This window comes from Puntigrus tetrazona, chromosome 4, assembly GCF_018831695.1.
Source record: "Puntigrus tetrazona isolate hp1 chromosome 4, ASM1883169v1, whole genome shotgun sequence".
Classification (NCBI taxonomy): domain Eukaryota; kingdom Metazoa; phylum Chordata; class Actinopteri; order Cypriniformes; family Cyprinidae; genus Puntigrus; species Puntigrus tetrazona.
Genome location: NC_056702.1, coordinates 4,276,643 through 4,288,511, shown reverse-complemented (window position 1 = coordinate 4,288,511; position 11,869 = coordinate 4,276,643). Strand labels below are relative to the sequence as shown.

General features: G+C 36.0%; 1 pseudogene; it reads left to right on the top strand.

Moving 5' to 3' along the window:
* The first annotated feature begins 5,868 nt into the window (after positions 1-5,868).
* LOC122343241 lies at positions 5,869-8,232 on the top strand (annotated as a pseudogene).
* The last annotated feature ends 3,637 nt before the right edge of the window (positions 8,233-11,869 follow it).

Genomic DNA, 11,869 nt, shown 5'->3' with positions numbered 1-11,869 from the left:
CAAGCATTCATGATGCCCGTAAGCTTATTCGTTTAAGCTCTTTGCAAGTGGTTTTGAACGCTATTTCAACCAATCGGTTCTTTTTAAAGTATGGTTGAGGTAGTTTCTGTTACAGATTATCTATCATTTTGGCATTTTCTCATTTTTGCCATTCATATCATGATTATGATGGAAGTCAATCAGTTAAAGAAGTTTATTAGGAAAAGAGACGCACTATACAGTAACTATATAAATATATAAAGAAAGATATAGAGTGAGTTCATATACAAATATATATATTGTATATCGACCATATCAACTCATTGAGCACAATCTGGATTATATGTTAGATTATACAAGTTGGAGCATATTAAATTGTATTTATTTTTATTGTTTATAAGAAAGTATTAATGACAAAGATGTGGTGCAAGTATTTGTTATGGGACTTTTAAAAAAAGAGCCAAATCACTGTTGAGGCATATAGTTCATTTATTTGTAATTTTGGTAGGTAGGCATTTCTTAATCTTATTTTTCAAGGTATTTGGTCATGGGATTTGCACAGAGCAGTATTGTAACGACTCCTGTAAGGAAATGTGTTGAGATTGAAGAGCCTTGATCAATATTCTGTTTTAATGCTCTAGGATTTTTGTCTTTTATTTTTAGGTTAGATTTGTTTTCGCATTTCTCCTTTTTTCATACCGGGTTTCCCCCACAACTGGAAATAACGTAAAAAAAATGTTGTCTTTCAAGCTTGAAAAATGCTCATAATAAACCATCAACAGCAGTCCTACTAAATATTTCTATTTAAAATAGATTTTTCAAATTACAAATAAAATAGTTTTAAATATCCATATCATATAATCACACTTCAGTCACTTGTGGAAACCCGCTTTCTTTTCGTTTGTTGTTTTTCTTTCTCTCATGATGTTTCTCATTTTCTCTTATCTTTAATTTTCCTTCCTTCGATCTTTCTCTGTTTTTCTGTCGATCTTCAGAGCTCACTGCCAGGCCTTAAATCAGGACGCATGTGAAGTGGATTGGATTATGCTTATTTTTTTCCTTGTTTTTTGTGTGTTAATGTCTTGATGGGCATGCTAATAGTCTAAAATGATTGAAAATACAACCAAGCTTGATAGAATTTGAAACTACATTGAAAGACTACTATTTAATGGTTCATGAGACTAAAAACCAATGGTCAAAGCACAGAGAAACTTATCCTGATCATCATCATCAATAAAAAAAGAAATTTTCAGTATTTTGTCATTTATAAACCTGAATAATATTTTGAAAGTATTTGAGTAACAATATTTATGACTAAAATATATCATATAAAAAGAGTATTAATATGTAAAACAGACATTTCTCCATATTTAAATAATCAGTATGTAGTCCACGTGATTGACCAGTAAGAGGCAACATCATCAGTAGACTCCCTTCCTACTGTGCAAAAAGACCAACTGGGAATTTTTTTACATTTTCTTTTTCTTTTTTATGTTCAATTTTGCCACTCTCATGAATTGTGCATTCATAAAAGACAAGATTGAGAATAAGTTAGATTTACAGTCATTTGATTAACTTGTGGTGCTACTCAACATGTATGTGTGTGTGTGTGTCGTGTGTGTGTGTGTGTGTGTGTGTGTGTGTGTGTGTGTGTGTGTGTCAAGTGCATTAATGTAGCTGTCTAATACCATCAAAACCTTACAGCACTGAGCCTGAACTCAAACACATTTATAGCAATTACAATGTACAAGTTCTTGAGATTAACTGAATGCAACGTGTTTGTGTTTGTGTGTGTGTGTGTGTGTGTGTGTGTGCGCGCGTTATTGTATACCCTTCCTTTGTCCCTAAGTGTCGGTGCCATAGAGGATCTTAATAGGAATGTAAACGAAATCTTACAGAAAGTTCATTTTCCATTTTATGTCAACTACCTGAAATCTAACAACACTGTCATCTTTTGATTGCACCATCTTTTGTGATCCTATCGTTGAGGATAAGAAAATTTCTCTCATTCTGTCTTTTTTCATTCTTTCTCTCTCTGGTCTCTGCAAACTGCATCCCTGTATTTGATGTTTAATATCTCTATATTGTTGTATAAATTAAATAATAAACAATGTGCCGTCAATGGTGTCTCTTTTTGTATCAGTGCTGGTTAGATATCTATCTATGTCTCCCAGTCAACAGATACAATATTCAGATGTGGTTTAATAAAATTTCTTGTAGTCACATGGTTGCATATTTTAATATTTACATACCTAGGCTATTCATGGAAGAGTATGCTCTCTAATGGGCATTTGCATAGCCTATATTACCTAAATATAATAATAAAAACAAAATATGGTTATTTTAGCATTTAAACAGTGTATAAAATTATATATATATATATATATATATATATATATATATATATATATATATATATATATATATATATATATATATATATATATATATATATAAAGGGAGTTCCTTTTGAACTTTCAATATCAAAAGCTGGTATCTACACAGGTTCAACGTATTCTATTTAAGATTTGATTCAAAAGAATGATTCATTCACGAATCGGACATCGCTACTTTGCTAATCAATTAAATGTTGCCAGTCATGTTTCTCCTCCTTGTTCACTTGAAACCTGTAAAGTTACTTTTGTCTCCTGTGTAACAGGTCCTCGGAATTAGGCTTCATTGTAATGTCAGCGTGAAATCATATGTACATTACAAACAGTGTCAAGCACTGTTTACAATATATAGATCAGTAGAGGAAGGAGAAAACCTAAACTAACTTTCAAAACCTGTTTGTCCACTTTACTAAATAGCCCACAGTTCCTTTTAACCACAGCAAAGAAACACGATATTGGGTGTGTGTTATCACCAAAAAAGAGACATGGCCCTTTAAATGCTAGCTCAGACCCTTCTACGATGAAGTGTGTGACGTTGTTTACCTGTCAGCAGGTATATGCGGTGTTACTGCGGAGAGAGGTTGATGATGCATCTTTCCAAAGGAGTATTAACATCTATACAGAGACTGAAGTTGGATTTAGGACATTCGTGATAGATACCGATTGGTTTATAGTTTAAAAACGCATGAGTTATTTTATCAGCTCTCTGCGGACTGGTTGCATAAATCGCTGAAAGCTTTTGGCACAACATACAGGAATTCTTGCGTGGGGAAGTACAGCATAACTAAAAGTATCCACCTGGATGGGACGCGATGGGAAAAGAGGTCGACGTGACGGAGCATCGTGTGTTTGATTACCTCACTTCATCATCGATGTTATAGTAAGTCACATACTCAGAATGATAAATAATAATAGTGTGATAATAAATTAATTCAGTGTTTTGTGGTGTGCTTCAGTTCCTCGGAAATATCATTACCAACATCAATAATTAATACAGCACTTCACTACAGTGAAGGTATCAAGTATATAATACTACTGAATGATTATATTATCCATATACCAGGAGTGTTTGCTTAGTAATGTCATCAAATAATATAGTGAAATACTTGCCTAAGAAATTAAGGCGCAACCATTGTTCTTGTATGTCTAAAAATACACATAGTTAATATATATATATATATATATATATATATATATATATATATATATATATATATATATATATTATATAATTACGTCATATTATAATGGCACTATGTTTAACAGCTAAAACCATATTTTTATTTCTGGTAAAAATATGAGGTGTAACCATTGTTCATTTACAAAAACATAGTGTTATTGTAGTATCGTCAATAAACATGTCCAAAAATAGATGAATAGCATAGTACTGTGTCCAAAACCATAGTATAACAATGTCGAATATCCAAAACATTGTATAATCTTAACGTGTCCGTAAATATGGTGTAATAAATAATAACCAGAAAAACAGGGCTGTTTCATGATACAGTGTTTAACACAACACCCATCATACTTTTATGTAAATATCGATTTATTACTTTTAGGTTTACCTTTTTTACTGTTTACATCTTCACTTTTCAGTGCCTACTATTCAGGAAATAAAGTAGACTTTTTAAACAGGATGGCATTAAAGCGCTGCGTCTTCCATGAAGACCAGCTGGTCAATGCCATCCAGCTTCAGAAGTGGAGCTGGAGGAGAGATCAACACAAGTAGCAGTAATAGCACACATGCCGAAGCTGCTGAGGCCAAAGGTGAAGAACGTTACAAACAAAACAGCTAAGCCAAAGCGCTTGCGTTTTATACTACTCTACTCGTGAGCAGTCAAGTAGCGTCCAATCGCCTCAAGTGATTTTTGACCTCTATAGCCCAAACAGAACCAAAATGCTACACCGTGGGTGGAGGCTGTGGAGAGCATTGGCTTCGGACGCTTCCACATATTGCTTTTTGTCATCATGGGTAGTGCCAATGTAAGAAAAGCGCATCTCTGTACTTAATTAACCGCTGCGTTTTTTGTTCTGTTCACTCATTTTATTGTTGATGTGCTGTGTGTGTAGATAGTGGAGGCAATGGAGATCATGTTGTTGGCTGTGGTTTCTCCTGAGATCCGCTGCGAATGGCGTCTAGAGGATTGGCAGGTGGCCCTTGTCTCCACAGTGAGGAGATCGTCCAATCAGAGCCCTTTATTTTGTTTTCGCTCTGAAGTTTGACAGGAATGGAATGTTGTGGTGCGAGGTGCGCGCATGTGACCGTCTGACTAGTTTGGTTGACCTTTTTTAAAGGTGATGTAAGGTGTATTTCATGTTAAAAAGCTTCCTTGTGTCCTAGATTTATATGAAATGAAATCTAGTGCATAGTGCGTAAATGCATTGCACTTTTTTCTAAAGAATGCATGAATAATAAATTACGGCCTTACTTTGTTTGTGTTTGTGCATGATTTCAGATGGTGTTCCTCAGTTTCATGGTCTGTGGCGTCCTCTGTGGTTATGTTGCCCGACAAATATGGGCGTTGGAAGGTCAGGCGATGTTTCATTTGTGGATAATTATGATAAATTAGATTAAATACATTTGTTTTGTGCACAGGTGGTGTTTGGAGGCTTTATATGGGCATCGTATTTTCTCTGCTCACTTCATTCTCTCCATCATTATGGATGGTTCATCTTCCTGCGCTGTATGGTGGGCTGTGGTGTTGCAGCAACATCTCAAGGGTGATATTGTGTGATATAAGTCACATATATTTATACAAGTACACCTATCAGTTTTGGCTTTTTGTTATTAGACTTGTAAGGCATAGAAACATTTATATGTGAGCAAGTTCACTGTTAAAAATAAAGGTGCTTCACAATGCCATTGATCTGTCTAAAGCGGATCAATAAAGAACTTCATAAAAGGTGGTGAAAAAAGGTTCTTCACATTATAAAAAGGTAAGAAAGAGATGGTTCTGTAAAGAATAATGGACTACAATGGCATTGCAACTTTATTTTATCTTTTCTTTCATAAATTGGTTCACAAACTGGTTCAAAATAGCTTTGAATGATTCATTAGTAAATCATTCCAATGCAATGAATTATTCCTCTAATTCTCTGCTATTTCCTCTCTAAAGGTTTGTTTTGAAGACTGAATTCATCCCAGCCAAATACAGAGCTTTCTGCTGCCTCTTGCAGCGGTGAGTGCAAAATGTGAAGTTACGTTTGACCTTCAATTGGGAAACCTTTAATTCTGACCTTACCTGTGATTGGTGACAGGTCTTCTGGATGCTGGGTTCTATGCTTATTATTATTCTCGGTATGACAGTGGTGCCTACACAATGGGTTGGCGCTGGATGATCCGTTTTTCTATAATCCCCAGCATCATTCTCATTGGACTCTTCATGGTGAGTTTCGTCTAAATGGTTTTAGAAACGGAAGCAGATGTTTGTCTTTGACTCACTTGCCTTTAAGCTCTTTCTTTTCCTTTTTAGTTTATTCCGAGTCTGCACGGTTCCAGGTCTCAGCAGGCAATGTACAAGGAGCCATGTCAACACTTAACTGGATGCGAGGATGAATGGCGCCTCCTTACCTGAAGGAGAACTACGGGAACCTGAAGTGGTGAGTAAGGAGAAGTTTCTGTTTCTTTATCTGTTACTCTTACAGTTTCAGTTAAGCAATAAGCAAAAGTAAATTAAATATAAATCAATTTTGTATTGCTTAATATAATCTTTAGTAATATATGGATTATATTGTAAGGATTCTCTGATAGTTACAATTTAGGACAAAACTATAAGCCAGTAATTATTTATTTTTAATGATAATTAACATAAAAAAGCATCACATTTTCAAGACGAGAATGATCATTTAAATAAAATAGTGAAAATGAGCATGCACAGTTAAATACACCATAGGTACAGATAAATAAAAAAAATCAACCAATAACCATTATGGTTTTTAATACATTATTAAAAAAAATAAATAGACAGGCACAATACATACATACTTTTTTCGTAATGTACGATAAAGAGGCCTTGTTTCAAAATAGGTAAATAGTTTGAGAAAGTAGGGATGTATATTTCAATGGTTATGAAGTAAATAGGAGTGAAAAAGGTACTACATCTCTCTCATCTCATGAATAAATTTACATTTACATTAGTGTAAACACACTTAAGTGCAACTAACAGGACTGTTTGTATTCAGTTAGAAAGAGGAAATGCCATCACTCTGATCAGCCCAGCTTTTAGAAGAACATCACTTTTGCTGTGGTACTCCTGGTAAACACACTTCCTTTTGGTTTGTTTAGTGTTGTGTGTGTGTGTGTGTGTGTGTGTGTGTGTGTGTGTGTGTGTGAGAAATCAGCAAATACATATGCTTGGTTACTGTGCTAGATCACGTGACATACTGTATTGTTCATCCATGAGGTTTGTGGCCTCCTTCTCCTATTATGGCTCGGTTCTGAGCGGCTCTGAGTTGCTGGAGAAGAATCTTCTATGTATGACGGACGCTGATCCAGAGCACCAGATCAAACACAACCAGGAGGAGGCGCTGTGTTACTGTATCCCGTTCAACATGGCTGATTACCAGACTCTCCTCATCAGCTGTTTGGGCGAGGTGGCACGTGAGTGACCTTTGACCTTTCACTCAGCCTGGTTTCACACATTCAGCTTAGACAAATGTTAAAAGTTGATGTATGTTCTTCCATCTGTTTCCTCTGCAGTTATACCCCTTAATATTGGCCTGTTAAAATATATTTGGACGGAAGCCCAGTTTGGCCATACTTCAGGTGTTGTCAGCCTTTTTCTTCATGATTGTTAATATTTGCACAACAATGTAAGTATATTGTTCACTGTTTTCTGTAAAATTATTTAAATTGCTTTTCATCTGGGTTATTAACTGGGTTATATACTGCTATTATTATCGTAGTTATGTACAACTCTATTATAGTTTTGTGCATCTATGTGACATTATTGTGTCTTTAAAAAAGAAAAATAGTTTTACATATTGTATGCATGCTATAAACAGTGTACATAAACTATACTGGAAGTATAATAAAGTAGTATGGTAGCTTGCTAGGATGCACATAGCCATTTACTCACAATAGGGGTGTTCAAACATTTCTCCTGTGATCGCTTTGGCAGAAGCGCAGCTGAAGCAGAAAACTGAAAAACGTTTCTCTCCCTCTGCAGGATGGGTTTCACTATACTGCTCTTCCTTCTCCGCTCCGTGGTTTCTATGAATTTTAATGTCGTCTACATTTACACAGCAGAGGTGAGACCCGCGTACAATATGAACACTTCACGTACTCTTAATGGAAGAGTTCACCACATAATTAAAATGATTACGGTTGGTGTTTGCGGACAGGTTTATCCCACGGCCGTGCGCTCAATTGGAATGGGCTTTTGCACATCCTTCAGTCAGTCGGAGGAATGATCGCACCATTTATTGCACAGGTGCTCTATGTGTTTTACTTTGCACATGTGTGTGCACATAAAGATCTGTTCAGGTGTGTGCTTAACACATTTGATTTGCACAGAGATAACACTGTTTGCGTGTGTCATAGGTGTTAATGTCTAAGTCTGTGATTCTGGCCCTGTCGCCGTTTGCCTTGGCGTGTGTGATTTGTGCGGTGGGAGTGTTGTTTTTGCCCATTGAGACCAGAGGACGTGCGTTACTAGTAAGCATCTTCACATTTCTTCTCACTTTTCTCAAAACAGATTTGAACCGAGGTCCAGCTGAGAGTTTAACAACTTGAAATTTCGTTTTGTTCCTCTATTTCAGCAAGACGCCTGAAATACAATGGAGAAATGAAGAGCAATTGCACTTTTGTAACAAAACATCTCATATTAAAGCTGGAAGGATTTTCTATTATTTTTAATGTTGTGTTGTGTCCGTCTTGAATTATTATACAAAACCTGTTAAATCTTTATTTCCTGTGTTGACATATTTTAACAGGAAGTTGGACTGGGACAGAATTAAGAAGAGAGCGGAACCCTGAGCATTTTATTTGAAAAAATTATGCTCTGACAAGATTAAACATCAGTAAATATTACACGTAAGTGCAGGGTATCTGCTTAAATTTTGTTTTGATAACATTTTGGAGTAGGCCTGTGCTAGCAGAAATCGTTTAGGTCATAATATTTTATTTTGACAATAGCATAATTTATATTTAGTTAAAAAAAACTTTTATTATACATTTTTAGATTAAACAAAAAAAGCTAGCATTTTATATGCTAAAAGAAGCTATAAGCAAATAACAATGCACATGTAAAAACCTAAACACTTGCAATAACATCGTAATAAGTATTGAATTGAAAGTATTCAGTTAATCGTTATCGATGATGTTTTACGTAAAAAGCCTTTCTGCATTCTGTTATTAAACAAGCTATAAAATTACATTTATGCAGTGTATATTTGTCAGTTAACTAAGCTGCTAGCATTCATCTTATGAATTAAAATGTAATTCTCGTCAAGGTTCGTTTCATAAACGTCTATATTCGTGCGTAATTTACTTTGCTTTAAACTGAAAGGTCCTCTTTCCTTGGAGTCCAGTGTGAGACCGTTCCCTGTTGTTTCTTGAGGGATATCCTTCAATTATCCCTGAAACAGACGAAAGAGTTTCTGAATGAATGAATGACTAAAACAATTATGAATTTCTCTTTAATCCAAAAAGTAGCCACTTGAGGGAGACATAGGCTTTTTTTGTGTTCAGAAGGGCTAAAGACAGTCAAAAGTGTGACACCTTAAGGTAATGTTCTCCAGATCTGTGTTTCCTCCACCTCTCTTATCTTACCCTCCCTCATCTGTGCTGTGTAATCTCTTTAAGAAGCCTCCGTCCCGGGGCAAATCAGATTAGATTTAGGGCCGCTTTCTATAACACTCCGACAGCAAGCACCAGCAGATCCTCCGCAATACTGAATAATGAATTTGCACCATTAACACGATCTGCCTGCAAAATGGAAACCATCTACAGGGTGTATGTGACATAGAGATGCATGTGTGTGTCCTGAAAGACAATGTTTGTGTTTGTTGAAAGTGTGTGTGTAGAGGAGGAGTCAGCATGTGCCTGGTAGCTCCTTCCTCTGACCTTGGCTACAGAGAGATGGAGAGAGAAAGAGGACAGAGTGTGTGTGTGTGAAGCGGTGGAGCTAATTCCTGCACTGCAGCTGTGTATATGATACCAGAGTTAATGTGGCACCAACAGCGCTAGATCCACTTGGGAACTTGCCAGAGAAAAACAGAGCGAGAGAAGAGGAAGGAAATCATGTCAGCAGCATGTACACACCGCAGAGAAGCAGCACGGTAAATCTCACTTGCATTGAATGTGTGAGTGTGTGTGTGTGTGTGTGTGTGTGTTTGCATGTGTCAGTCTGGTGCAGCAGTGTTGATGCTTTGTGACAGGATTTTGAGGAACCTATATTACTTCATATGCTCGATGGGATGTGGAAAGAGGTGAAAAGCATGTGACTGCATGCAGCTGGATGGTTATTTTCGGTGCATGCTTACATGGTAACACTTTGACTCTATATACTCAATGAAAGACTGTAGTGTCATTAATATGTGCAAATGCCCATATACAGTAGTTTGATGGTGTAATCAATGTCTGAATGGCTGACTAGGGGAAAACTGTGATCGATCCTTTTTCTGCAGCACTTGCCTTACGTTCTGTAATCCTCTGCTCTCAAACTGCACAGCAGTCAATCAGTGAGACATTTGAGAGAAGAGAGAGGGAAAAGGGATATTGATACTGCTCATTTTTTGAGTTTTGCCCTCCATTTACGTGTGAGGATCATGCGTGAATGACCTCCAATAAAACCAGGAGAGTTTTCATTTTGAGACTAACTTGTTCTTCTTCTTCTTACACAGTTTCCATTAACTATTTGTGAGCATTTTCTTTGGTTAAAGGAACAGATCATTCAGAAATTACAATACTTTCATCGCTTGCTTAACATTAACCTGTTTCACTTTTTTTCTTCCGTATATAAAAAGGAGATGTTTAGCAGAATCTCCATGCTGTTCTTTAAAGTAAATGGTGATCAGGATCTGTTAAACTACAAAAATGAAAAATACTAGGGCGGAGGAAAAATCAGTTTGCATATGAATCATTACATTAAAAAGTACATAAAATGTATTAACATTCATTAGGCTACCATTATGGGTCCCGTATACATGTCATTTCCTTTCTATACACTTTTTTGCGAAGTGTAAAATATCTTATTAGGAAGTTAAAACTTAATACCGATTTCTTAAGTAAAGACTACCTATAATATAGACTGGATGAAAATACTGGTGCATGTCCAGTGTGCATGAAAAATTGTGATTAAATATTTTAAAAAAATATTTTTTTTTTATCAAATCGTGACCCCCAAAAATCAATTACACTCAAATTATTAGGTTCTGAAAGATTCGCCCTATAAAATAGCGCTATAAAAGTAGTCCAAATGACTTGCGTGTCATCCAAACTGAAAAATATTTTTTTTGTGATGAACAGAATGGAATTTAACTGAAATTGTTTTCTTCTAAACTCTCAAACCTTTCAAATACATACAATTATATTTGTGTGTATTTTGAAATGTGGCACAAATGATTCTTTTTAGGAACATCATGAATAACAAACGTGCATGTCGCTATGTTCCAAGCAAAAACAGCTGTAATGTGTGTAAAATACTTCTGTTATTCTTGGAACTTTACAGCTCCTGGTCACCATTCAGTTTTGCGGACAGACTTTTTATTTCAGCAAGTTAAGAGAAAGATTATAGCTGACAGTCACCTTGTCTCACCCATAATCCTCCTTTTCCCAGTGGGTCTCTTTCCTATAAGTTAATACCAAACTGACCCCATCTTTAAAGAACCTAAACTTTAGATCATTTTTCCTAAGATGTCACCAATGCGCTGCAGAGTTAAGCTCCAACCCTGTTTTAATTCATCTACCTGTGATTTTCTAATTAACCTGAAGACATTTATTTGCATGCTCAGGTGAGTTTGATTAGGGTTGGAGCTAAACTCTGCAGGAAAGTGGATGTTATGGACCAGATTTAAGGATCCCTGCTTTAGACACTATGTCAGTATCTGCGTTAGTGCATTTGAACAATCTTGCTGTATAATATTATTATAAAGACAAGACACAGATGTACACAGATTACATTGTCATCTCAATGCAAGAAGGGGAAGAAACAGCCATTAAAAGGATTTAGCCCCCAAATCAAATTTAAATAGGCTGCTTATTATTGCACATATAATAATCATGAGATATCAAATGAGGCATCATCTGCAAGCTCATTTAATGAGTCATACTTATGTGGGTGGCTGGGCGCTTAGAGGTCAAACTTTTCATCCAGGCGGAACAGCACGGCTGAGTAATAGTGCTAAATGAATTAAGTCAATGCAGTTACTGTAATCTTTTGTAATGTGAGTAATGAAGTAGTTTACTGTCTGGTGTTTATTGCTGACTCTATGGAGCACTGTAAGCCACACCCTTTTACTCTTCAGCCAATCAAAATGGTCATTGGAATTAG